At 46.9% G+C, this 26,015-nt stretch overlaps 1 long non-coding RNA gene across 1 annotated transcript in view; it reads left to right on the top strand.

Annotated features, from left to right (window-relative positions):
• The window catches only part of LOC114223229 (uncharacterized), a 38,705-nt gene extending 21,651 nt beyond the window's left edge, over positions 1-17,054 (top strand). Inside the window, exons 3-4 of the long non-coding RNA XR_003612101.1 lie at positions 16,399-16,493; positions 16,959-17,054. This is a non-coding gene — a long non-coding RNA (uncharacterized LOC114223229). The remainder of the gene's footprint in view (positions 1-16,398; positions 16,494-16,958) is intronic.
• Positions 17,055-26,015: the final 8,961 nt, after the last annotated feature.

Genomic DNA, 26,015 nt, shown 5'->3' with positions numbered 1-26,015 from the left:
GAGCTGATAATACTTTGGCTACGTTAGATTAAATAAAATCTATTATTAAAATGGACTTTACCTGTTTGCTGTTCGATGTCTTTTTAAACGGAGCCCCTAAAAAGTTTAAACTAGCCTATCTTCCTGGCATTGTATGTCTATTGGATAGAACTGATCTAGGGTTTAACTAGGTGAAAATGGTCCAATAAGACAAAGACAAAAAAAGATCCTTTGAGCTCTCTCTAGGGCATAAATAGATGAGAAGGGCAAATGAATCCCCCTGACTGGTGACCTGTTCCTAGGGGTCTCCAATGCCTTGAGGTGGTGGGTGGGGAAAGTACCAGCAGGTGAGCCTCCTCTGAGTGCAATGAATGTGGGGATGTACACCTAGTAATGCTGTTAGGAGGAGATTAAGTGAGGGAATGTATGGAAATCTCCCAGTGGAGTGCTTGGCACTCGGAGGCATCAGCATTCTTCTCTTCCTTTCAACAAGGACATTTCAGAACTGGGAGGATCTTTTGGAAATGAGGGCTGAGCATCCCTCTGGTTCTTTGGATTCATTCACCATTCTTTGAGCTGGTTAGAATGGTAAACCAGGTGGACAGGGTCCCTGCCATCGTGGAGAAGAGCCACCCTCATAACCTACAGTGGTGCACGTGTACACTGGAGGCTCGGGGGTGGAGCGGTGTGCTTTCCTGGCAAATGACAGGAGCTCTTTCTGCCTTCCTAGCATGTCTCTCAGCTCTACTTCCATCTCATCAGGCTGGCCATGCCCCTTGGAAGCAGCTGAAACCCTCCCCAACCCATGCACTCGTAACCAGCACTCTTTGTCAACACCTGTGAGGCTCAGCACTGCAATTTCTATAAAGCCAGGCTGAAGGGAACCAGGTAGTGAGAGCTGGTTCCTATCATACCTCATTCTGTCTCCAGCTCTTGAGGTCCACTGAATGCCATGCCGGTACTCCTCTGGGATTTCTCTCAGTTAATGCTGATCCCCAAGCAATGAGGGCCTCTTGTCTGGCGGTTCACCTTCCTGCCCAGCAAGTCTGAGCTTCCGGGGAAAACAACGAGAAGAGAAAGCAGACCACTGGGATCTGCAAATGGGCAAATGGTGTCTCAGTGTGGCGATTCCCTGAGCACAGGCAGAAATGTAGCCAGATGGGAATGTTAGCGTGAGGGGCCATGAGGCCCACCATCATCCTCGTGATGGCATGTGTTGAAACCCTGGAGTGCACTGGATACATTGCAAATATTATTAACTTGAATCCTCCTCCAACCCTTTGGGGTAAATTAAATCCAATGTCGTACAGATCTTACCAGACTCACTCATGGTCTCACAGGCAGTGACAGAGCCTGTTTTTAAATCCAAGTCTCTTTTCCTAAGAACCCTACACCAGATACTCCACACGCTACATGCATGGACAGATGGTTCCCAAGAATATTCCCTGCCATTATCTATTTCATTTGTCCAAGATGCAGGAGCACAGGCTGAAAAGAACATGTAGGGGACAATGTCTGAGTCCTTTTGTGCCTGCCCAACCCACATCGCTGTGCCTTCCCTTCTTCTCTGCTCTTTGCCCGGACTGGGTGGATTCACATGGTCAGTCTCTGGGACACAGAAGTATCCATGTTGCTTTCCAGCTTCAAACTTCCCAGGAGGAAGAGATGACTTAGAGAGTTCACTCTTATTCCATGCCGTTGTCAAGGAAGTTGTTGAGAAAATTAAATGCGAATGATGTTTGAACCTGGCTCAAAGTAGGGCACAAATTAATGGCACGATCACTTTTAAAGAGATGATGTAAGTGGATGCTCCCCACGGAAGGCCTGGCTTATAGAAGGTGCTTCAATAGATTCTTTTTGGAGAGATAAGCTGTTATAGACTAGTGTCACCTTAGCAAGGATGGAGTCTGTGGTTCCTAATCTTGGATGTGTGATGGAGTCATTGGGAGATCTTGTGAAAATGCAGACTTCTGTCTGTCATTCAGGTCTCCTTCCTGCTCCTCCGATTCAGTCAGTCATGGCTGGAGTCCCAGACACTGCATTTTTCATAAGCTCTTGAGGAGATTTTGATGTGGGTGTTCCCTTTGGTCACCCTTTTGGCAGTTAGGCCAGAGAGCCTGGAACACAGGTGTAGTAACTCATGCTGGCAGAGGTGACCAGGGACCAGAGGTGTGAGCCTGGATGGAGGCATAGAGGGAATTCCAGGAAATGGGGTGGGGTGGGGGGCAGGATGGTCTTGGGAGTGAGGAGAAGACGCTCCAAGGGGAATGCACCTACTTCCGGGGAGTCGATCCTTTTTTGCTTGGGAGTCCTCACACCTTTGATGTACTCTCCCTGCTCTGCTAAAATAAATTTAAGATCTGGTTCAGCAGTGACCTCCTCTAGGAATCCTGCCTTCAGCCCCTAAGATAATTTAGTCACTTGGCATGTCTATCACAAGATGATCTCTTTCATTTCTGTATCCCCAATGACCAAAGCAGGGCTGGCATGTAGGGGCTTAATCCATCAATGATTGAATGGCTTGTCTGTTTTCAGAACAACTAGCAGGGACATTGAGGGGTTAAGCTTTACCAGCACTACTCATTTTGTGCAAGGCTGCTGAGGGCATGCTGTCGGCAATGGGATAAGATCCCCCCATCTTGTAGGTTTAGAACTGCGGGTCAACACGTGATCTGGGGGAAAGGCTGAAATATTCCTACTCAAGTGGAAATTGTGTGGAGATGGGTCAATGGGGAAAGGATGGGGAGAACTAGTCAGTGTTAAAGTACAAAGAGAAAAAGAAAGAAGGAGGGAGGGAGGGGAAGGGGGGAGAGGGAGAGACTTGATACCACTGTCATTCTGTGTCTAAAACAAAATAATGTGCATTATCATCATAGAACATTCAGAGAAGCCCCTGTTTATAAAAATTAAGATTCGAACCCTGGAATGTCAGCTAAGTTGTCCAAAGCCACGCCATCTGTGAAGGGACAAAGTCAGGATTTGAATCAATAATTTTGACTCCAAGGCTGGTTCTCTGTCTTCTGCAACACATGGAAAGCAAAATGAGTAGCACGTTTGCTTTGTTGCTAATTTCCCATTTCTGTAGCCATATTGGACATCACCAGTTAATTATTTTAATTTTAATGTTCTTTGTCTTTTTTTTTTTTTTGCCATTCATCTCAAGTAAAACCCCAGAATCTTTCTCAACACCGTGTTTCTGGAACATATCACCTTCCCATAAGATTTAGCATTTAAGATCAGATTTCCTTGTTTGGGTTTTTTTTAGATTTTATTTATTTATTTGACAGAGAGAGACACAGCGAGAGAGGGAACACAAGTAGGGGGAGTGGGAGAGGGAGAAGCAGGCTTCCCGTGGAGCAGGGAGCCCGATGTGGGGCTCGATGCCAGGACCCTGGGATCATGACCCCAGCCGAAGGCAGATGCTTAACGACTGAGCCACCCAGGCACCCCAGATTTGCTTGTTATTTTGTTCAAGATTAACCTATTCCAGAACTCAGAGGAATTTATTTCCAGTGGCCGTTCCATTTGAAAACTCTGGAGATCTATGTCTATGTCTGTCTATATCTATACAATATCATTGTCTCATATCTTAAATTACATGATAATATATGTCAATTGTGTCTCAATAAAGCTGGGAACATAGTATTTGTCTTCTGCTAAATTAAAATAAATATAAAATACATAAAAAAAGAGAGAAAAAAAGAAAACTCTGGGCCCTGACTGCATTTATTGGAGGAAAGAAGGGAAAAAGAAAATGATAGTTTCAAGAAGAGTTTGCTTTTCTAAACCCAAACTGTGAAAAAGACAGGAGTTACAGGGAAAGGTTACTGACTGTATCAGCATGGAGGGCTGCCAATGATAATAATGGAGCAAAAATGAGATCAGTTGTTGTTACTACTGAGCGCTCACCTGAGCCAGGATTTAAGTAAGTGCGGTACGTGGGTTAATTCATGTGCCCTTTACTACAACTTTATGAAGTTTACAGAAGAGAAAATGGAACAGAGAAAGGCTGATTACTTTGCCCCAAGTCATGCACCTGCACAGTTAGAGCCTGGATTCCCCGCCAGGCTGCAGAGCTGAGGTCTTCACCAGTAAAACAAAGCATGTGCAAATTTAGAAGGGATAGGCACGTTCAGTTACCCTACACACAGGGTGGTTTGCCCTCCACCCCCACTCAGAAAAGGTCAGGGAATTATGGGATGGGGGTGGAGCTCCTCATCCTGGCATCCTCATGGTTTATTCAGAAGTTAGTCATGATTTGCTTCAGCCCTGGCCACTCCGGGTTCTGTTGTCATGGGCGAGGAGCCTTGTAACTGGGCACTGTGGAGAGGAAGTTAGCACATGCAGGAAATGACTGCGCAGTGGATTTCTGGGACCCCAGGAACAGTGATGTGAGCTCCTGCCCTTCTCTTCCTTCTGCCTCCATGGTGGCGGGGGGGTGGGGGAGGAGAATAGGCATTCAACATCCCTCTGTTCGGGGTTCATGCCGGGCAGTTGATTGATTGATTGGTTGATTTTTATTTTAGAGAGAGAGAAAGAGAGCAGGTGTGCTCGCCAGCAGGGGGAGGGGCAGAGGAAGAGGGAGAGAAAGAATCCCAAGCAGACTCCAAGCTGAGTGTGGGGCCTGACTTGGGGCTTGGTCTCACGACCCTGAGATCATGACCTGAGCTGAAATCAAGAATTTGATGCTTAGCTGACTGAGCCACTCAGGTGCCCCCAGATATCCCCATTTTTTTTTAAATTTTTTATTGTTATGTTAATCAGATATCCCCATTTTTTAACGTGAGCAAGCTGAGGTTTGGAGAGCAGAGAGGCGAACTTGGTTCTGTCTGACTCTACATTGGGTCCACACAAGGAGAAACCAGGCCTGAGCATCAGTGAGGGGAAACCAACAAGGAACCAATCCTCAGAGACTGTGAGGGCCAACACATTCCAGTGAAATAATTTTTGGCATTTAGAGCCAATTTTGGATTTAGCTTCCCTGGGCCTCTGTTTCTTCACCTTTCCTGGCTGGTTTTAGTGAGGGATAAATGCAAACGCATGTCCACAAACCTCAATATGAAAACTTTCTTCTACTTCCTGCCAAAATCAGGTTCAGTGTGCAATTACAAAATCTTTATTTCTCCTAGAATGGCAGGATTTTATAAAGATACCCATAGATAGATATATAGATATCGTGGCAGAAACTTGGTCGGCATAGGTGCCGGTTTAGGAGAACATAAACATATTGACAAACAACCCTCCCTGATATTTAAGATGAAGGTAAGTTTTAGAGAATGCCGTGGGGGCTGGCGAGAGCATTTTCATTTTCTTGGATAATTTCCTGCACTGACTAAGGGGGATCAGCATGACAATTGGACTCCTCCTGACTTGAACACGCATGCTTTAGGGTGAGCAATTATAAAAAGGATCATCCCTTTCCCAGGGGCTTATATAGATCCTTAACACTAAGGTGTGGTCAGGAAGCGATTTCATATTCATCCAGGATCTTGTTAGGAACTCAGACTCTCGGGCCCCAGCCCAGACCTACTAAATCAGAATCTGCATTTTAACAAGATCCCCAGGTGATCTGTATGCACATTACAGACTGAGACATGCTGATGCAGATGGCTTTTTCTTTTTCCAATCCCTTAGCGTTGAGTGGATGTTTCCATTTAAAATTAGGTTACAGGCCTTTCAGGGAGTTACCTGCCTACGTAACATTTCTGAGGTTAGGTGCCTAGAACACTGTTTGCCAAAGGTTTACAGGGGCAAGGAACCTCCAACCTTCACTGCTGTGATTCTCAGTCTGTTTTCCTTTGCTGCCTCAGAAATTGTTGATCATACATGTCTTGGGTAGAAAGATGCCTTCCCTAAGATGGAAAAAAAAGGTCTTCACTCCAGGAAGATGGATCAGTCCGAGTTTATGGCTATTTTTATTGCTATGACTTAAGAAAATGCTGGAGGCCTTCTTAACTTTTGATGAAGGCAAACCAGTTTGGGCTCATGTTTGGAGCATCATCTGGCTTTTCCATGGGCCACCAAAGACCACAGAAGGAAAAGAAGAGAATTGACCTTTGATGGGGGTAAGAGGCAGAGAGGGTGGGGAGGACAGGAGAGTAGAGGGCAGAGTCTGAATGCCAGAGATCCAGAGTTGGCAAGAGGTAGAGAGTGAGGTGTCTGTTTGGGAGATGCTCTTGAGAGAAAGGGCTGAGAAAAAAAGAAGCCTCTGAGAAAAGGAGGATTTGGGTGCCTAGCACATATGTTGGGTTGGAGTTCCAGTCTTCTATGCTCTGGTCTTTATTATGAGTGCCCACTTGAGATGACCCACACCCAGAGCCTTCACAGAAGTGGGAACATGACTTCCTTCCCCAGTGTTGTCTCTAGTCAGTGGGGATAATTCCTAACCCATGCCATGGGTTACTCCTACCATAGGGTCTTTCCATAGGATCTCAATTTACAGATCTATTATGGGTAGAATTGTGTCTCCCCAAAAGATACGTCCAAGTCCTAGTCACTGGCACCTGTGAACATGACTTTATTAGGAAATAGGGTCTTTGCAGATATAATCAAGTTCATTTGGGGATCCTATTGGATTAGGGTGGATCCTGATCCAATGACTGGTACCCTTGAACAAACAGGCACAGAGACCCACATGAGAGTGCCAGCTAACAAAGAAAACAGAGATTGGATGCAGCTATAAGCCAAGGACTATCAAGCCAGCCACCACCAGAAGCTGGGAAGAGATAAGGACAATCCTCCCTTAGAGTCTTGACAAAAATCATGGCCCTGCCTACACTGTGATGTTAGACTTCATTTCCAGAATTGGGAGAAAATGAACTTCTACTGTTTTAAGCCATCTAGTTTATGGCGATTTGTTATGGCAGACTTAACAAACGAATACTACCTCCTAAAAACACAAGGGGACCCCCTACATACTTAGCAGATAGAAGCAAGGGTCCCATGTCTCTATTTCAGGAGGGGATGTTGAGTGGCGGGCCCTCCAGTGCTTGGAGAGGCACTACCTTTCTAAGGACACCAGCCACAGCACGGATGTCTAATGTGCCCAATCCCTGTGTGCAGTCTACCTCAGCCTGAGAACACCCGGCACTCTACATGTCTAATCTTGCATGAATCTCACAAAGCTTGTTGCCAATGATTGAGGGGAAAAAAAGTCCCAGTCTCTAACTTCCTCCAAGGCTTTGGTCATCTGTAACTGGCCAGAGGAATGGCCTTCAGGAGCCAGAAGTTAGCTATGGTTTTCGAGCAATTTCCCCTATTCACGATTTTGCAATTGTCGAGTGCAGTCTGCTGCGCATTTGCATAAGCCACTTTATTCTTTTCCTTTTGGGCTCTGCAAGCCACCAGGCACCCCCACACATGAGTCACACACAGCGGCCCCCAGGGTGGAGGTGCGCCCTCCCCATCAGGCTTTCCTTCCCTCTCCCGAGCTGTGCCTCATTTGCTGCTGGGCAAAACTCAGTCTTGCTGCAAATTCCGGCGCCTGCCTGCGTGTGTGTAATTGGGTTGGATTTACATTAAGAGGGTTCCCTGTGGTGAAAACCACACTGCTATTTTCAATCTGAAGCTGCATAAAACATTCAATTTTCTAAGTATCCGTCAGCTGTTAGCACCGTGAAAAACGTAGTCTGCCCAGATGGATGGGGGGCTCCTGCTCAGTCCCGTAAACCCCCGATTATTTGTGCTACCAGAGGGGATAATATTATATGGTTGTGGATAATGAAACGTTATTTATCTAAGTATCCACTCACTCATTCAACAAGCACATTTGAGAATCTAGTCTGCATGAGGCACTCTTCTGAGCGTCTGATCAGACCACATCCCCCCTCAGTTAAAAACCCCTCAAACCGGCATCTTTTTGTATAATCCAAACTAGGGGCCTTCCAGCTTTCTCTATAAAGGGCCAGGCAGTGTATATTTTCTGCTTTGTGGGCTATGAGGGGTCTGTCCCAGCTGCTCAACTCTGATGTTGTAGCTTGAAGCAGCCATAGACAATACATGTATTCTAATGTATGTTATGTATGTACTAATAAAACTTTATTTATAAAAACAGATAGCAGGCCAGTCTTGGCGCATGGGCCACAGTTTGCTGACCTCGAATCAAAATACCTTACTTTGTCCTACCGAGCCCTTGTGACCTGTTTCCTGCCTCCTTCATTGTGTTTCCCATACATGGCTCTCCCTACCATTCATTCCACTCCAGTACAATAACTTCCCTTTATTCCAAGAACCACCAAGCTTTTTCCTGCCTCAGGATCTTTGCGTATCCCATTGCCTCTGCATGAAGAAATTCTCTTCTCCTGCCATTTGACAGAGACGGTTCTTCATTATTTAAGGTCATATGAGAGCACTTTAGATGCCATCCTTATTGAATGGAGCACTTCAGATGCCATCCTTATTGAATGGAGCCTCTTTTGAGAGTTTTTCCCACCCGATACATCTACTTTCAGTTTCTTTTGCCTCAATCTTTTGGTTTCCATCCTTGGAAGGACATATTACAGATATTCATTATCTTACTGTTTATTTTGTATTTTGTTTTGGTTTCTGTTTCCCTCCCTGCGTTGAATTTATGCCCTAAGAGTCCAGGTCCCCTGTCTGTCTCATCCTTTGCTCTCTCCATTCCTTGGCATGCTGCTTGGTACATAGCTGTCTCTCGATTTTAAAGGCAAACATTTAGGACCTCTCAGTATATCGTTATTTAATCAGTAAGAGCTTCTGACCTCAAGGAGCTCATAGTCGAGTAGGGGACAGACTGACACACAAGCACAACATCAGACGTGACAGATGTGTGTCTGAATAATGGGAGACTGGTGGGATTACTGAGCAAGAAGGCTGCTGCCAGATTCAGGGTGGCCCCAGAATGGGTGAAAAATCAAACAAGTTCCAAAGGGACAGACACACAGTGAGAAGCAAGAGCACGGAGCAAGGCAGGTGGCAAACATTTCCGCACTGCACAGACAGAAGTAGGGGAAGAAGGAAGAAGGTGACTGATATTGATGGAGCACGCACTAGGTGCCAGCTACCCATCAGGTATGTTACAGACTTTCTGCACAACAGCCTTTCAACACGGATATTACTATTCATTACAACAGAGATAGACACTGAGGATCAGAGAGGGTGAGTGACCAGGCCATGGTCCCACAGCTGGTAAGTCCGTCTTCCTTGGTTTCTGTCACGTGACCCGCCGCAGATGTGGAGTAGCAGCAAAGTAGGTATGAATCCGCCTGCAGTTTTCTTTTTTTCAGGGAGGTGTTTCCTTCTCCCCACAGGGATCTAGATGGAACCACTTCTTCATCTCTTTGATTAGCTGCGGAACCCTCGAGGTGGCGGATGCCTCCTCCAGAAGCCCCTTTCTCAGGTGCAGCCTGCAGGCTGGATGAGAGCAGAGGACAGGGAGGCTCCTCCCCGAGCGTCTCCTCAGCCTGTACACATGTGATCCACTTTCATCCTCATGACAGCCACATTGGGGTGGCATGGCCTCTCCTGTTTCACAGGGGAGTTACCTGAGGCCAGAGAGGGTTGATGGCCCGTGGTGTCCAGCACGAAGAACTGTCCTGGGCCCCCACACCTGCAGGCGTTGGCACCCAGAAGGCCGACTGAGGTGGGACAAGGGCTCAGACAGGGTGCCCAGGGGACTGGCGTCCGCTGTCCGCTCAGGATGGGGACAGCCCCTCCCAAGCAAGGGAGCCCAAGAGGGGGAAATGCGAGCACACCTGTCTAAGCAGGGACATCAAATTGCCCGAGGAGAAGCTATTATATATACGAGCAAATTCTTAGGCGATTCTGTTGGGGGAAAAAAAGTGCTTACCACTTTTTTTTCCCCCACTGAGTGTTCATATAAACCTTCTGGGCGCTCAAGATGGGAAGCCGCGGTGTCTGCAAGGCAGCTGGTCCTTCTCCCTGGGGGCATCGGGAGTGATTTGATTCTGCCAGCTAACGTTGTTCGAGGCCCACTTCATCTCCCCCAGAACTCATCAGAGCTGCTAATAGGCCCTTCAGAGCTCATAAAGAGATGACCAAATCTGGGGCTGGGGGACTCCAGCTCATTTATCTTCCGCGGGCTCGATCAGATCTGATTTTGTGCGCTGACGGCTGGATGCTCAAGTGGGGTCTGGCCCGCATCTCAGACACCGGCTCAAGCAGGCCCGGGCCCCGGGGACCCCAGGAGGGGCTGAGGCCCCCTGACCTGTGAGGGTCTCATTGTTCTGATGCTGCAGACAGACACTTCCCTACCAGCCGTATTGATCTGTGCGCAAGAAAATAGAAGCTTTTAGGCTTGGAAGGGAACCCGAAGTCCACTAATGGGTGTCAGTTACCGCTTTGGGCATTCACCCACCGCCCGCAGCTCTTGTGCGTGCGCGTGCGTCAGTCCTTACGACCCCTCTGCCTCTGTTTAGCTCTGTGCCCACCAGGTTGTGAGCTTCTGCCTGAGGAGAATGTGAAACAAATGTGAAGTCCCAGATTCACACAGATACTAACCGCCCCCTCCACACCACAGATACGTTTACCAAATCCGTATTAGCGCCTTGGAAGGGACGAATAACGTTCCGCAACCTTGCAAATTATTTTTAGCTGAAAGTTGGGCTCATCTTTTCTATGAATATCTTGCATTCCTCTAATTAGAAGAGACAGTTTGTACAAAAAATAATTGGGGGATCTTCATATGTAACCGATATGTGCTTCAATTAAGGGGAACAATGTAGGTGACAATGACCATCATCATCATCATCACAGTGTTTGAGCATTCACAAGGTGCCAGGTTGCGGCAACCATTCACTTCTCATTAAACTCGACAAGGTAGCCACGATTCATGGCACCATTTTACAGATGCGGAAAGTGAGGTTTAGGGAATGTTCTGATTCGCTGTTGCTACACAGCAAACTATCACACAACTTAACAGCGTAACACAACATCCATTTTAGGAAGCTCACAGATGTTGTGGATCAGGAATTTGAAAAGGGCCCGGCAAGGCAGTTTTCCCTTGTTCTCTGATGTCTGGGGCTTGGGCTGGGGTTTCCTGGGGTGGGGGGTGTGGGGGCTGGGGTAACCTGAATAGCTGGGGTTTGGAACAGTGGAGTGGAGGACCCACTTCTAGGATGTCTCCTTCACTCCCATGCCTGCTGCTTGGGCTGGGTGAGCCAGAGACGGGACTCAGCTGCAAGTGTAGATGAGAGTATCTACCATGGTCACTCCACATGGTGATCTCAGGAGAGTCAGCCTTTGTACCTGGCAGCCCAGGACACCACGAGTGAGTGTCCCTAGAGAAGCAGGCAGAGATGGTATGACTTAAGTCCACCCAGATTTGAGGGAAGGAGACAAAGTCTCCAACTCTCAGCGGGGAGAAGGGTTATAGAACTGGGCACCATGTTTCAAAAACTTCATCAGAGAGGTTCACTAACCTGGCCAGGATTTCAGAGTGAAGAAGTAGTAGCACAGGTATTTGAAGCCAGGTAATCTGACTGCAGAGGCTTCTCTCTTAGTGACCCTATGACGCTTCAAGCATTGCTAGACATGCACTAGATGCTACATTTATGCAAATAAGCTATGATCCAGTTTAATTCATGTTATCAGTTTGGAGGGCAGGCAGAAAAATGGACAAGAAGCATTCTCCAGGATGGATGAAAAGACTGGGAAGAATCTGGAGTCAGGCTGGGAAGGGGGAGCATGTGCCGTCGGGAATGTTTTCACATTCAGATGAAAGCTGAGACGCCTGCAGACCATAGAGGAACTGAAGTTTCTCTTGACCTAAACTTTGCATGAATCTATGGACAAGTCTTTGCCCTTAGAGCTGAAAGTACTCATGGTGGCCGGGAACCAGCCAGTCGGCCCAAAGGGTTTGTGGCTGTCTCGCGATCACTGGGAGAGTACATAAGACCTGAGGCTGGAGTTTGCCAAGAACCTATGGGTTTCTGCAGAGCCTGTGTGTGCTTGTGCTCAGCCCAGAACCAGCCTTAGGGCTTGTCAGAGGAATAAAGAGTGTGCATCCAGGATGGCTGGGCTGGGCTCAGAGTTAGCAGAGTTTGCAACCTGTCTGCGAAATTACAGGGTCTTTGGTGGTGATACCTCCTACAATTCTCTTTATGGGCAACAGGGTTATAGGGAGTGACTTCTGAGGATACAAAATGGACAAGAGGCAAAGAGAGATGTACAGACACATTCACAGGAGTCGTTTGTGCCCAGCTGAGGCTCTTAATACAAGTGGTGGACAAAGTGCCCTGGCATTGCCTTTCATTGGCTTCTGGACCAAAGGAGCGGCACCTGGCCAGACCTGTTCTGGCCAGCCAGGGTGGGGCAGGGAAGCTTCTTGCCTCACCTGAAGAGACAGGTTTATTCACAGGCCTGCAGTCAGCTTCCCTGGAGGCCGGAGGGTTGCGCCAGGGAGGAGCACCTTGGTGGTCTCCCTGAGCAGGCGCTGAGCTCACAGCACGAGGAGGTAGCCTGGCCAGTGATCCATGCAGACAGGAGTGATGTGCTGGCAGGCCCGGGCTGATTATTCACTCTGATGAGCGGCGTGGCCCCTTGGTGGGTGTTTGGGTGGCATGGAGTGAGGTCTCTCCCACTGAGGGGAGGTGAAAGTTCTGTAGCAAGAATGACTGAGCCATTTAATACTGAAGGTTTACCAAGAGCCTGGCCCTGTGCTGAGAATTTGGTCTCGGCATGGGTTCTCCCAGAAGCAGGCCCCAAGACCAAGATTTCAGTACAGGGAGGCTATTTGGGAAGTTGAACACAGACAAGGAGATGGGGGAATGATGTATGAAAACAAGGCAACAATAAGTATGGGATGGTGTCAGCTGTCGGAGTGGGTGGCTGGAGCTTCCTCCCACGGCGATGCTCTGGGAACACGTTCTCCACAATCATCCCCCCTGAGGAGTCAAGGAGCTGGGGTATTTACACACCGGGTGCCAAGGTCACTGGCTGAAGCCTGCTCCTGGAGGTGCAATTCCGTAGCATTTCCAGGCTTCTGTGTGCCTGTATGTGCGCGTGCGTGCGCGCGTGCGCACACACATACACACACCCACACCCACACACACACACACACACACTGAAACTTTCTGCTGTTTTGGCCAAATTTTAAAAACAAGCAACCTGACCCTCAGGTGTGTAGATGCAGGTTGTGGGAGCTAGAAATCCACTTGAGCTCTTGAAAGCTCCAAGGGGCTGGGTGGAGCACAAATGGCATCACCACACTTAATCCTTATAGCAACCCAAGGAGAAAGAGACTCTTCATACCCACTTTATAGATAGGAGACTGGGGTTTGGAGAGAAGACACTTTGGTTGAAGTTGCACTTCAGGGGAGTTGCTGGGGTTTGAGTTAAGAGCATAACCCATGGGTCAAGAGCCCATGGTTTTAAGCACTGAGCTATACTGTCTCCCTAAGTGTAAAGTTATAAAAATTAATAAGAACAGGACTCCCAATTCCTCCCTTCAGAACTGCTCAGAACTGACTAGGTTTTGGGTCACAGGATGAAGATGGTTTCACTCCAAGTGTCAGAGTCTGGAGTACAGAAACTTCCCACCTTGAGGGAGAACTAAAGATGGGAGCATGGGTCAAGTTGGGGCTAAGGGAGCCCGGGACCTCAGACAAACATGCCTTTCAGTTTTCACAACGTAGGGGCGAGGCAGACAGAGTTGGGAATTTGAGGCTGACACTGATGGGAATGGGAAGGGAGGAAGTAAGGAGAAAGGAGGGGGAGGGAGAGCCTCATGGGTCCCACTGTGAGGCCTGTGGGCTTGTCAGGCTGGGGAGAAGAAAAGGAAAATGTGACCCACTCCTTCCTGTGCCATTTGAGGTGAGCCCTAGGTGAGTATCAGATCATCACCACGCCCACCCCACCTTACTCCTCCTCCTTGCTCTTCTAAAACTACTCTGGGGCTTATCAAAGAAAGGCCCCTGAAGACCCTCCGAATTTCCCTTCTCAAACTTTAGTGTGCTACACTCAGGCTGTAAGCTCTCCTTCCTGCTTCAGCCCCCCTTCCCTGAGTCCCCTGAGCTATAGAAGGTACTTTGAATTAAACCCAGGCACAGCAAGCTCCTGAGGATCAGGTGGTTGGGACTGTAGGCACAACCTCTAATGGATAGCCTCTAACTGTTCTCAGCACTCCTCCTTGGCTCTGTGAGCACTGCCTCACATCCCTAGAGGCTGCCGTGGCCATCCCTGCATAGCTGAGGACATAGCGTACTAAGGCGTTGACTAGTTCTACGCATAAGGATGGAGCATGAAGATGCTTAGAAGGCAATCATTCATTCATTCATTCATTCATTCATTCATCTAGTGCTCTATCCATTCAACCATTTAGTCCTACCATTTGGGGGATATGTGTCAGGGACCGGGCATGTGTCTGTGAAGAAGAAAGTCAATGCCTGTGCCCCCATGAAGCTTAGAGTCTAGTTGGGAAAGCAGACAAAAAAAAAAAAACAAAACAAAACACAAGAATAAAATTCAATCTAAAAGTAACTACTAAGGGAGGGGGAATCGGGGGGGAGATGAACCATGAGAGACTATGGACTCTGAGAAACAAACTGAAGGTTCTAGAGGGGAGGGGGGTGGAGGGATGGGTTAGCTTGGTGATAGGTATTAAAGAGGACACATATTGAATGGAGCACTGGGTGTTATACGCAAACAATGAATCGTGGAACACTACATCAAAAACTAATGATGTAATGTATGGTGATTAACATAACATAAAAAAACTTAATAAAATAAAAGTAACTATTAACGACAATTGAATAAAACTTGATAATAGAAAAATTAATGTGATGAAGATAGTAATCCACCAAGAAAGGATGGTCAGTAAAGATCTAGCTGAGGAGATATTTTTAAGCTGAGGCCTGCCTGTGTGATGGCAAGGAGCTAACCATGTGAAAAGAGGAAAAGAGCATTCCAGAAAATCGAACAATGTGGGTGTGGGAACTTGGATTATACTGAAGGCAATAAGAAACCATTGGAGAATTTTCAGTATGGTAATTTTATTCTTAAAAAAAAAAGGCACTCGAGAGAGACTTTATGGAAATTAGGTGGCAGCCAAAGAAACCTGCTTAATGTCTGTCACCTTTGTTCTGGTGGGAGACAGTGATGGTGGCCTGGCCAGAGTTAGGTGATGGGGATGGAGACACATGTCAAGTTTGAGGTATGTTTTGGAGGTGGAGACACCTGGATTTTCTGAAGGACTGTGTAGAAAAGAGCTCAATCCTGTGCCAAGAACCAGGAGCCAACTTTATTCAGATCCCAGAACAGTAAGTTAGAAATGTGTTGATCCACTGTGGTGTGGGGAATATATAAAAACCAACCACGCAAAAAGTCAGACTTAAATCACACACCAACTCTCCGAGAAGCAGGGTATCTTCTGCCTGGAAAATGCACCTATGTACTTACAAAAATTTTGGTGTACAATTTCAGTTGACTCCTGGATTCCTGAAGACCCTCAAGGGACCTCTGCTCCCAACTGCAATGGACTGGGAGCATCATATGTCTTGGGGGATCCAAGATCTGAAAATCTATGAATTAGAGATTTACACTGACTCTCCGTATTCTGGAAATCTATGTCTTGAAGAGTGGACAATGGCCAGCCCTCTTTCAGGCAGGCTTATATATAATCAATCTCTGGTCTAGGTTCTCCAGGGATAGGAATTCCATGCATCTCCTTCAGGGGGCGCTGGGGTGATCTGCCATGACTAGAATGCAGTCCGATCCTGTTTCCATTTGTTCTGTCCCCTGAGAGGGGGATGGGCCAGTCAAAGGAAAACCTTGAAGGAACATGGGAGTATGAACACGTGGTTATTAGGGAAGTGGTATTCTGGGCCATTCTTTTCTAATTTTGAGTTTTCTGTTTTGCTGGCATTACATTGCTTGAGCAATACATTTTAAAAAGAACCCAGAAGAAGATGGGAGTTCAGAAATTAGCTCTATTTTCAGCTTGAACAAACAAAACAAATTGTCCAAAAACAATTAGTAAATCTTTTTTTTCCAGCAGATTAATTTTTTTCCGTGTCTACAATTTTTTTTATTGTGTCTCTTTCCCACATGTCATTTAAATGCAAAAGGCAAGACATTCTAATACATACAAGATGTACTCACCTTATACCTCAGTCACCAGGGCTTCTTGCTCTTCCCAAGATCATTGAAGGCTTTTCTTGATTTCATGCCTTGCATATGCTGTTCCCTCTGACTAGAATGCCCTTCTGACTATGTCTTCCTGGGAACCTTGGACATTTTTTAGGTCCAGTGGAGAGGTTGTCTCCTCAGCCTTCATGAGTGCTTAGATGCAAGTGCTCCTTTTGTGTTCTCCACACCAGCCTCCTCTTGTCCATGCTTCTCTCATTCTACTGATTATATTTTATTTTAAATTATTTGAATGTCTGTCTCTCCCTCTGGATCCTTGAAAGCAAGGATGGTGATTTATTTATTTCTTCATTGCAGGACCCAGCCAAAATCTGGCACAGATTCTAAGCCCAAGAAGGGCATTCGGGATGTATGGTGTACTTCCTTCGAAGGGCTTCGTGGTGCTGATGCAGGTGGGTGGGCGATGTCCTGGCCCAGGCACATCAGATCTTACTAACAATTCTAGGGTCATGCTGTTATTAGGAAGAAAAGTTTGGACTCGTGGAGTGGAGCCCATTCTCCCCCTCAGGCCACCTCTCCCCTGTGACTGCTCTCCATATTTCTATTCTGCCTGCCTGGGGGATTTTGATGTTCAAGGCTGAGACTGCCTTTTATGGACCATTGGTCTCAAACCCTAACCTCCTCTCTATTCCTTTCGTCTCCACAGTAAAAACAAAACAAAACAAAACAAAAGAAAAGGCCTTTGGACTCAATTTTTAATGCTCTAATTAGGTATATTTGTTGAGTGCTTATACTCTCTCAAGCACTGTGCTAACTGCCTTCATCAATTAGCTCATTTCATTTATATAAGAGCTCTGTCCATTTATTTGCTCGTATGTGTGTATGTTTCAGAAATACTAATTGAGCATCTCTTATAGGTTGACACTACACTGAGTCCTGGGTGCAACTATGGACAAAATGCACAAGGGTCCTGCCCTCTTAGATCTTGAAGTCTTGCATGGAAGATAGGAAATGAACTGGTAACCATAAATTTTGAAGATAATTTCAGATGGTACAAATGTTACAAATGATGCAGAGACAGTTCCATGGTAGAGATGTAAATAGATGGTGTGGTCAGGATCTGCAGAAGGCTAGAGGTGGTACAGCCCAGATTGCTTAATACACAACACTTCCATTTTCCATTTCATTGGCCCAGTGCTAGTCACATGGCCACGTAATGACATGTAAGGACACGTAATGACAAGCAGCCTGGAAAGCCATTCTCTGGATGATCCAGAAGAGGCCTAGGAGAAAGGATTTCGTAAACGTAATTCATAGCATCACTTTTGACATTTGAACTGAGAAGATACATATGAAATGGAAGAACTTTCAAGATAGAAAGAAACCCACATGGAAGGGCTGTAAGCTGGGGAAAGCTGTTTGGCCTATTTGTTGACGAAAAGGATGCCATTATGTCTGGCACCTAACAAGCAAGGAGGAGAGCTCCATGAGATGAATTACGACAGGTCGTTTAGGATTTGCTTCTGAGAGCTGTGAGCAGCTACCAGAAGGTTTTCCACCAGGGAATGTGATGATCATTTTTAGAAGCCCTCCTTAAGTGCAGGGTGGAGAAGGAAGGGTCTGTGGGGCAACAGCAGGAGCAGGTAGACCATCCATTAAGTTGTTCTAGAATGCTAGGGAAGAGATAATGGTGGCTTAGAAGAGGTGGTAGGCTCAGAGAGTGTGTTCACGCTCAATAGAGTAGGAAAGTAACAAAGTCGATGTTGCAAGCTGAAATCTGTTCCTAAGTTCAAAGACTCATTTCTCTCCTGCTCAATTCATTGTTCGTTTATTGGGTGGTTCTCTTGTATATAATACCACATTGGTTTAGGTCTGTTTTCTAAACACAGGCATTAGTTATCAGGCTTGGAAATGAAGGCCATGAAATATAAGCACTAAGGAGGTGAGAAGAGGGAAGGGACACTGATCTGGTAGAAGCCCAGATGAACTTCACCAAGAGTGTAGACCCCCTGGCAGGGCTTTGAAGGATTGGGAAACCATGGGAACCATGGAAAGAATCGGGACTCTAGAGACTGTGCTCTGTTCCTGTATGGGTGGTAGCCCCATATGAGCTATATTAAACTCTTTGAGCTTTGCAAGAGGGAACAGACTTTTAAATCCAATAGAAATGGGTCTAAATCTAAGACTCACCATTAGGAGTTGTATGAGCTGGGGAGAGATGTGTCTCCCAGCTTCAGTCCCTCATTTGTAAAACACCACTGTATCAGTCAGCTGGGATGCAGTAACAAACATCTCCAAGATCTCACTGACTTACCACAAACTTTTATTTGCCCCTCCACTGTAGGTAGACTGCTATGGTTCTGCTCCATGATCCCAGGACCCAGGCTGTGAGCATAGCAGCTGTTCTTGGGACAGAAGCAAGAGAGAAGGAAGAAATCTGCAAGTCTCTTAGAGCTTCATAGACTTACTAAACTGGAGACCTGTTCTCATTGACCCAAGCAAGTCATGTGGACCACCTTCTTATTGGGACAGGAAAGTATATTCTGTCTACAAAGAAGCACCATGAGTTACATGACAGTGGGAGAGTGTATAGTTGAGAACGAGTGCAATCTGCCACAGCCACCTGGCAGAATTATTGTAGGAATTAAGCATATGATACATCCAAATCACCTGACAGTGTCTGATATGCCAAACACTTGGTGAAGCCAATTCTTATGAAGTAGCTCCATTTTAATATATATTTGCAAATGTTGGATTAAAATGTTCCGCTTTTTTGCCTTCTCCCTTTTGCTTTCCTCTTCATAACCACCTGCTCCACACACTCAGGAGCATAAACAAGGCTGACCTTGTGCAAAGTGCAGAGTATCTAGTGGCAGGTAGACCTTGGTTGGAAGCTCAGTGATGCTGCATACCATTTGTATGGTATGTGACTGGCTGAGATGACTTGTCCTTTCTGAGCCTCAGTCTGCTCATCTGTAAAGGGAGGAGAAAGCCCACAGCACTGGATCGATGTGAAGATTAAATTTCCTTGCCCAGGGAGCTCACAATATTTGGCTTCTCTTTTCTTGGTTGATTTCCCCTAGTCTCTGGCAAGTTCTTAGAATTCAATATCTTCTGACTGTTCCAATCTGAGGCCAAAGAGCTTATCTTCACTCCAGATGCTTAGAGAAAGTAAACATTGAGGCTTTCTACAGTAATTATTGCCATTCCCTTTCCTGAAAGAAGATTTGGGGCTCTTCCCTGATGTGAAATATATAGAGTTTCTTGAGATTTCCTGAATATCCCAAAGGCTCTCCGCCTTTGTTGGTCCCTCTACCTGGAATGCCTTCATTTATCTCAAAGGAAATTCCTTTGGTGAACAATCCCCGATTCTTCTTACTACCCCTGCTGCCCTCCTCCCACCCCCTTAAGAAACTGTCCGTGACTCTATGCTTTTAAATCAGACTTACCTACACACATCTGGTCACATATAGTAGTGGACTGGGGAGCTGACTTTTGGGTGTGACTCCTTGAGTCAGAGTCAGGTCTTCTGCTCACTATGAGCAGCTCAGTTGGGCCCTTCATTGGGGCATGCAGTACTGAGGCAAGTAGGAGCCAGTTTGCTATGAATGAGGTGCTAATGAGTGCCCAGGGCATCCTGGGAAATCAGAAACACTAACCTGATGTCAGGTAAGAAAGTCCACATCACGTTTGCATTTTGGAATGATTTATTTTATGGCAGTGAGAGATGGAATTGGAAGAGAACATGGCTAGAGGATGACATGATGGTCCAGACAAGAGATGGTGCCCTCGGCTTTCAAGAGAACTTGCTGATAAATACTAACCATGTTTCCTGGCTGGGTTTCTTTCTGTTTGCCAATGGCTTGGGTTTGTGGGGTGCCTGGGCCTTGGGTATATTTATTCTCCTCTGATACAGTGCATTTTAATGTGTAACTTATTTGTGATGGAGGCTTGTCCATAGACTTTCATTACCAGCCCTTTGTGAGGCAAGTACAGAGACTAAGTATTCATAAACCTTAGTAAGAATTTGATATCCAAGTGTATTCTCCATCTCCTCTAGTAACTAATTTTTTTTTATTTTGCTAAAATATTGGATAGTAATGGATTGGTATAAAACAACAACAACAACAACAACCAATGAAACCAGCCCTTCACCCAAGAGATTTCAGGAATATACTCTGTGAAATTCCCCTCTTTTTCTTTGCTGGGTAAGACGATTTTAACTCTCTTCTGGAGTTTCATGAAATCAGATTACAATGAAGTTGAGTTTCGGATACTCTCAGTTTTTCACTTCAAGGGCGTTTCCTGGACCCTAATATCTGATTTTCCTCTGGTTACAAAACCACCCAGTTTTTGTGGGAATGGGAAGGGACTGTTTAAATGTTTCAGCCCACATTCTTACCTACATAGCCTTCTCTCTCTCTTTTTTTTTAATTTATAAACTTTGTTTTTTAGGGTAGTTTTAGGTTGACAGAAAAATGGAGCAGAAAGCTGAGCGTTCCCAAACCCTCCCTCTCCCCTGCCACGCAGGGTTTCCCCCTCTCACTAACACCTTGCACTGGTGTGGCACGCCTGTTACGGCTGATGAACCACTCTTCGTATATCACTACAGTAACTACAGCTCATGGTTTGCATGAGGGTTCGCTCTTGGTGTTGTATCTACATGGATTTGATGATCGTATGGTGGTGAGTGTTCATCATTACAGTCTCATACGGAGAGGTCCACTGCCCTAAGATCCCTGGGGCTCCACCTGTTCATCCTTCCCTCCCTCTCCCAAAGCCCCCGCGACCGCTCATCTTTTCCCTATTTCCATAGCTTTGCCTTTTCTAGAATCTCCTGTAGTTGGGTTCAGACCAAATGTAGCCCGTTAGATGTCTTTTTCTTGTTCCCTTTCCCCCAAATCTTCATGTCCCCTCCCTCATCTCAAAACACACGTGCCATCCCTCTGAAACAGAATAGAGAAGTTGAGAACAATGAGAAAAAGTCTTCTCCAACTTGGCTCACACAATCGTTAAATATGACAGGGCATCTGGGGGTCATTGTTCACTGTTCCCTGTCTTCCTATCAGGAAGACACCCTCCGCCGGAGAGTCAGGCCTTTCCTCCCACCTCGCTCGATTCCCTTCCTGTTTTCCTAAAACCAAGGGCCTCTTGCCTGCGCTGTGTTTGAGTGGTAATTACCTCGTGTCTGTTCTGCTGTCTTCAAATTATTTTCCCCACCTTCAGAGCAATTGCCTCCTACTTCTTATCTCGACTGTGATCCTCTACAGGGCACAGGGGACCTGTCTCTTGACTCTCATATTTTTGCTTCTGATGTTAAAAAGTCCCCTTGAACTTGCATTTACAGACACCAGCAGACCCGAGTGTCTTCACATCACCTGACACGTCCCACGGGCAGGGTGTTTGCAATTATAGCCTGAGCTCGCTGCTGGATCAGAGAGCCTAGGGAGGCCCTCTTTGATGAGTGACAGGGTCTTTATTATGAATGTTATGCAGGTGACGCTCTGGGGCAGGAGTGCTTTTCTCCCTTTATCTTGTGTTAGCAGAAGAGACAGACCTACATACACATGTATACACACACGCATAGATGGGGACCGGCCTGGCTAGGGAGGGTGGGTAAGTGAACTTACGTCAAGGATTTCCAGCTCATTCTGGAAAAATCCTTCCACAGAGCTTGTCTTCTCAAAGTCTCCTCCTCCTCACTGATGGGCTGTCCTGTCTCAGGGGCATAGCTTCACCTAAGTAGAAGGGCTGATCTCCTTTTCCTCCAGCCTTTTGATTCTATTATTGTTCCTCCCCATTTGTATTTTTTTTGGGGGGGGGGTTGGGACATAGGACTTCTCTCTATAGAGTTATTTTCTGCCACTTTTATTTCTTGCAGAGGAAATAACAAACACCCAACAGTGATCCTGGCCCTCTGTATCTGGAGAACCTGCCTTTCTCTCCGCCACTGTGTGTCTATATTCTGTACCTCAGAGAGTTGATTGTCACCCCTTCAGGTCTATTTGGTAAACCTTTGTCCCTGTGGGTGGGCCTCGTGTCCCCCAAAGGAAGGAGGCGCACCCAGTGTCAATCATCTGGGGACCAGGCCGTGCTTCGCTAGAAAATTCCATCTCAGGAAGCGTGGCGAGGGAACGCTCAGTCTTTCCACTTTGGTTTCAACCTTTGAGGACAAGTGATGTCTTAGCGTTTCAGGGGTTCAGACAGCCTCTTTCATGGGGGGGGTGTGGGGGGGCCTGGGAAGAGGCTCATTTGCACTGTACCATAAGTTGAAGGAGAGAAGTCCCCTCATCTTGTAAGTGGGCATTTCTGCTTATTTTTTACCTGTTTATTCACTTCGGTTGAGGTCTTTCCTTCAGACCTTAAGAAAACCTTGTTGGAACTTTAGAAAATTGTCTCAAAAACACCATTGAATCCAGGAATGAGCCCACCTTCTCATTGCCGGGGGTGGAAGCAAAGATGCCTCGCAAGCGCAGCTGGGGCAGCCAGGAATGTTCTAGGGTTCCTGTTATTAAACCTGACTTGTACTTTAAAATAGTCCTAATATACCCACCATTATCTTTGGAATCTTAAAACATCCTTATCAAGTGACATTCCTCTTGCTTTCATTTTACCGATGAAGGAATCGGAAGTTTGAGCCTGTGTCTTCCGACTCCCCATCCTCATCTGACATCTTCCGTTCTCTGTTGTCCCCAGAGGACCTGGCCTGTATATTAGGAAAGGAAGTTCAACATTTTTGTTACATGTTTGCAATGTGCAAAGCATCTTCGCATAACGGGTCTAGCTAGATGGTTGAATTCTGTGTGTCAAGTTTATTTTCTACTATTTTTTAAAATTTTACGAGCAGGACACTGCAGTTCATGGGGTTATGTGCTTTGGAAACCACACACCAACCAATGGAAGAGGTGGGACTCAAAATTATTTCAGGTGAAGAACTCATTCCTCTGGTGCTTTGTTTTGTCCTAATGCAGAACCAGCCAAGGATAGAAATGCCTAGGATTGAGAGCATAGTCTAACAGCACACACTGGAATGCAGAAGGACCCCCAAGCCCCAGCGGGCCACAGACCTGCTAAATCCAGGGGCTTTCTGTATGTTTGCCTGGCGAATCCCCACCCTGCTCTGGAAGCGACCGCGAGGATGTCTATGGATGTGTCAAATAGCTCAGTGTGTCAGTTACAAGGCTCTGTCACAGAGCCAACACGATGCGGAGAATTGAAACAATTACAGGGATGCCTTGGTCCTATACCTGCTTTCGCCAGCTCACAGAAATCCAAGGGAAGCGTCTGATGTTTCTTTCTGCTTCAAGGATTCCAGTGATTGTTCTTTCCCCGTTTCAGCCACCTCAGGCTCCTGGCAGACCACGATACTCTGACAAGTCCTGAATGCCAGGGCATTCAATCTGAGGACCTTGACTACTTTTGTGAGAAGGAATTACCTGCTGCTAAGTATAGTCTCGGAAAGAGGTTCTCTTATAGGTCGCACGAGGACAAGCCAAGGAAACACAAGCCTTGGTTCTTTGGACTCGTAACACTATTCCAAGACAAATGTTTCTCGGGGGCTAGGATTTGATCCCGCATCTGTCACACACTCAGGGTGTGACGTGGGGGAATGGACATCCCCTCCCAGAACACAGATCCCCATCTCTAAAGCAGGGAGTTTGGAATTTTGAGATTCCATAGCATCATGCCTTGAACAGGGTCAGGCTGGGAGGTCAGAAGCTCAGGTCTGGTGGGAAAGGGCGCAGCCAGGAAGGGACAGCGCTCGTGTAGGGTAACGAGAGAGACAGGCATGGTGACCGCGCCTGAGCCAGTCCGGAAAGAATGTCTAAAGAGGTCGGATCTGGGGGCCGAGGAGGACAGGGGAGTCTCCTAGGAGTGGCAGTCAAGCTAGGTCAGCCTCTGGGCAGGCTGCCCAGTTTGGGGAATGGCATCAATGTGTGGGGAGAGGCTGTTCAGGCCAAACAGGTGTCAGGGCCCAAGCCAAGTGGTCTGGAGGTCAGGACAGGGCGTCACTGCTAAATAAGGGGCCTGAGCACAGAGCAGGCCTGAGTCAAAGCCCACTCACCCAGGCAACACAGCATGACAGACAGACCCAGGCTCTGGGTGCAAGGGATCCCGAGTTTAAGTCAGCCAGGGTAACTCTAGGCTTCTCTGCCTTCTCAGGGCAAATCTAGGGCTGTCTTGGCTGGAGGGTTGGGGAAGCTGGACAGACACCTTTAGAGCTGGAAGATGGTATTTCCATTTAAATCTAAATAAAAATAATAATAGCTAACAGATACGGAGTGTTTTCTCTGTGCATACTGTTCAAAGTCCTCGTGTGCATGAACTCATCAGCAAGCTAGTTTTAGAGCTTTTTTTTTCTTCAAAGATCAAAATGACGATATCCATCCCTTCACCTGTGACCTATGCCACCATCGAGGGGTCCAGGCAAGAATGCAGAGAGTGGAAAGGGGCACAGGAAAACCTCTCAGGAAACAGGGGCCCTTGAAGTGACCCCCAGCTCTGTGGACTCTGTGGATTTCATTCTCAGACCTTCGTTTTCCAGCACAGTCAAGGGATTGAAGACACTTTCGGGCTTTCCCAGGTGCCCCTGCGTCTTTCCAGTGAGGCTTCCGGGCCCCATTCCCCAACCTCCCCTACAAATGTTTCTTAGGTTCCTCTGGGCTCTGACATGAGGTGGAGAAACGGACAGGGGAAATGAAAAAGTTACAAGAAAACTGTTCTTAAAATGTTTTAATCACACTTATCACAGGACGCCTGGGTGGCTCAGGTGGTGAAGCGTCTGCCTTTGGCTCAGGTCATGATCCCAGGGTCCTTGGATCGAGTCCCACATCGGGCTCCCTCCTCAGCGGGGAGCCTGCTTCTCCCTCTCCCTCTGCCTCTCCCCCAGCTCATGCTCTCTCTCAAAAAAATAAATCAAATCTTAAAAAAAAAATCACATTTACCACAGATCTGAAAATGTAACTGGGGTGAAGACACTTTCTTAGGATTTCCCTCCTTTCTGGCCATGCTCCGTGGGTGTCAGACAGACCAGACACACCACAAGCTCTCTGACGCTGTGCTCACATCTCTTGAGCCTGGTAAAAATGCCGAGTTCTGGCCTTTGCTGTTGCCTTAACCGCTGCCGGACTTGCCTCCCGCTTCCCTGGTCTGTTCTGCTCCGCCTGCCCCTCCCTGCCAACAGCAGCATCTTCCTGCTCAAAATCACCAGTGGGCTCCAGTCCCCTGCAGATTAATATCCAGCATCCACATCCCAGCCAAATCCCCTAAGACCTGCCCTGAAAGCACCTCTCCTGCCTTAGCTTTCACTCATGAGTTCCATAATCTCCAGGCCCAACCCACCTGATCATGTTCTTGACCTCCCAACCTAGCCTAGGCCAAAAATATCCTTTCCTATCCCCACCTGTGACAAATTCTCACTGGAAAGTCCATCTTCCTTTTCAGTATCCAAGTCAAAGGCTGTCTCCTCCAGGAAGCCTTCTTGTACCTCTAACCTCCACCGTCCACCAACCAACCTCCAACCTCTACCCTCCAACCTCCAACCTCTACCCTCCAACCTCTAACCTCCAACCTACAACCTCCACCATCCAACCTCTACCCTCCAATCTCTACCTTTCAACCTCCGACCTCTGCCCTCCAAGTCTCCAACCTCCAATCTCAACCTCATACCTCCAACCACATACTTCATCATTAGAAATGATCACAGCCAGCTCAGAGCTCTCTACTCACACCTTCTTCCCTCTATTTTAGCTCCTCGCAGAATTATCTGCGTTTACATCTACAGTGACCTCTCGCTGGGATCATCAGGTGTGAATCACTGTATTTTCCAAAACCAAAACTATTCTGGCACACCACATGCTCATTGGAGCATGGTAGATTGTAGTGCTGGCCCCAATTCTTCAACTCTACCTGTATGTACACCCTTTGGCTTATCATTTTGGAGCGCCCACCCATCCAACTCTGACTCTGTGTTT

The sequence above is a fragment of the Eumetopias jubatus genome, unplaced genomic scaffold, assembly GCF_037043125.1.
Source record: "Eumetopias jubatus isolate StellerSeaLion01/CBP00866 unplaced genomic scaffold, mEumJub1_p1.0 scaffold_9, whole genome shotgun sequence".
NCBI lineage: Eukaryota > Metazoa > Chordata > Mammalia > Carnivora > Otariidae > Eumetopias > Eumetopias jubatus.
Note: the sequence above shows the minus strand (reverse complement) of the source record. Positions and strands in the feature narration are given on the sequence as shown.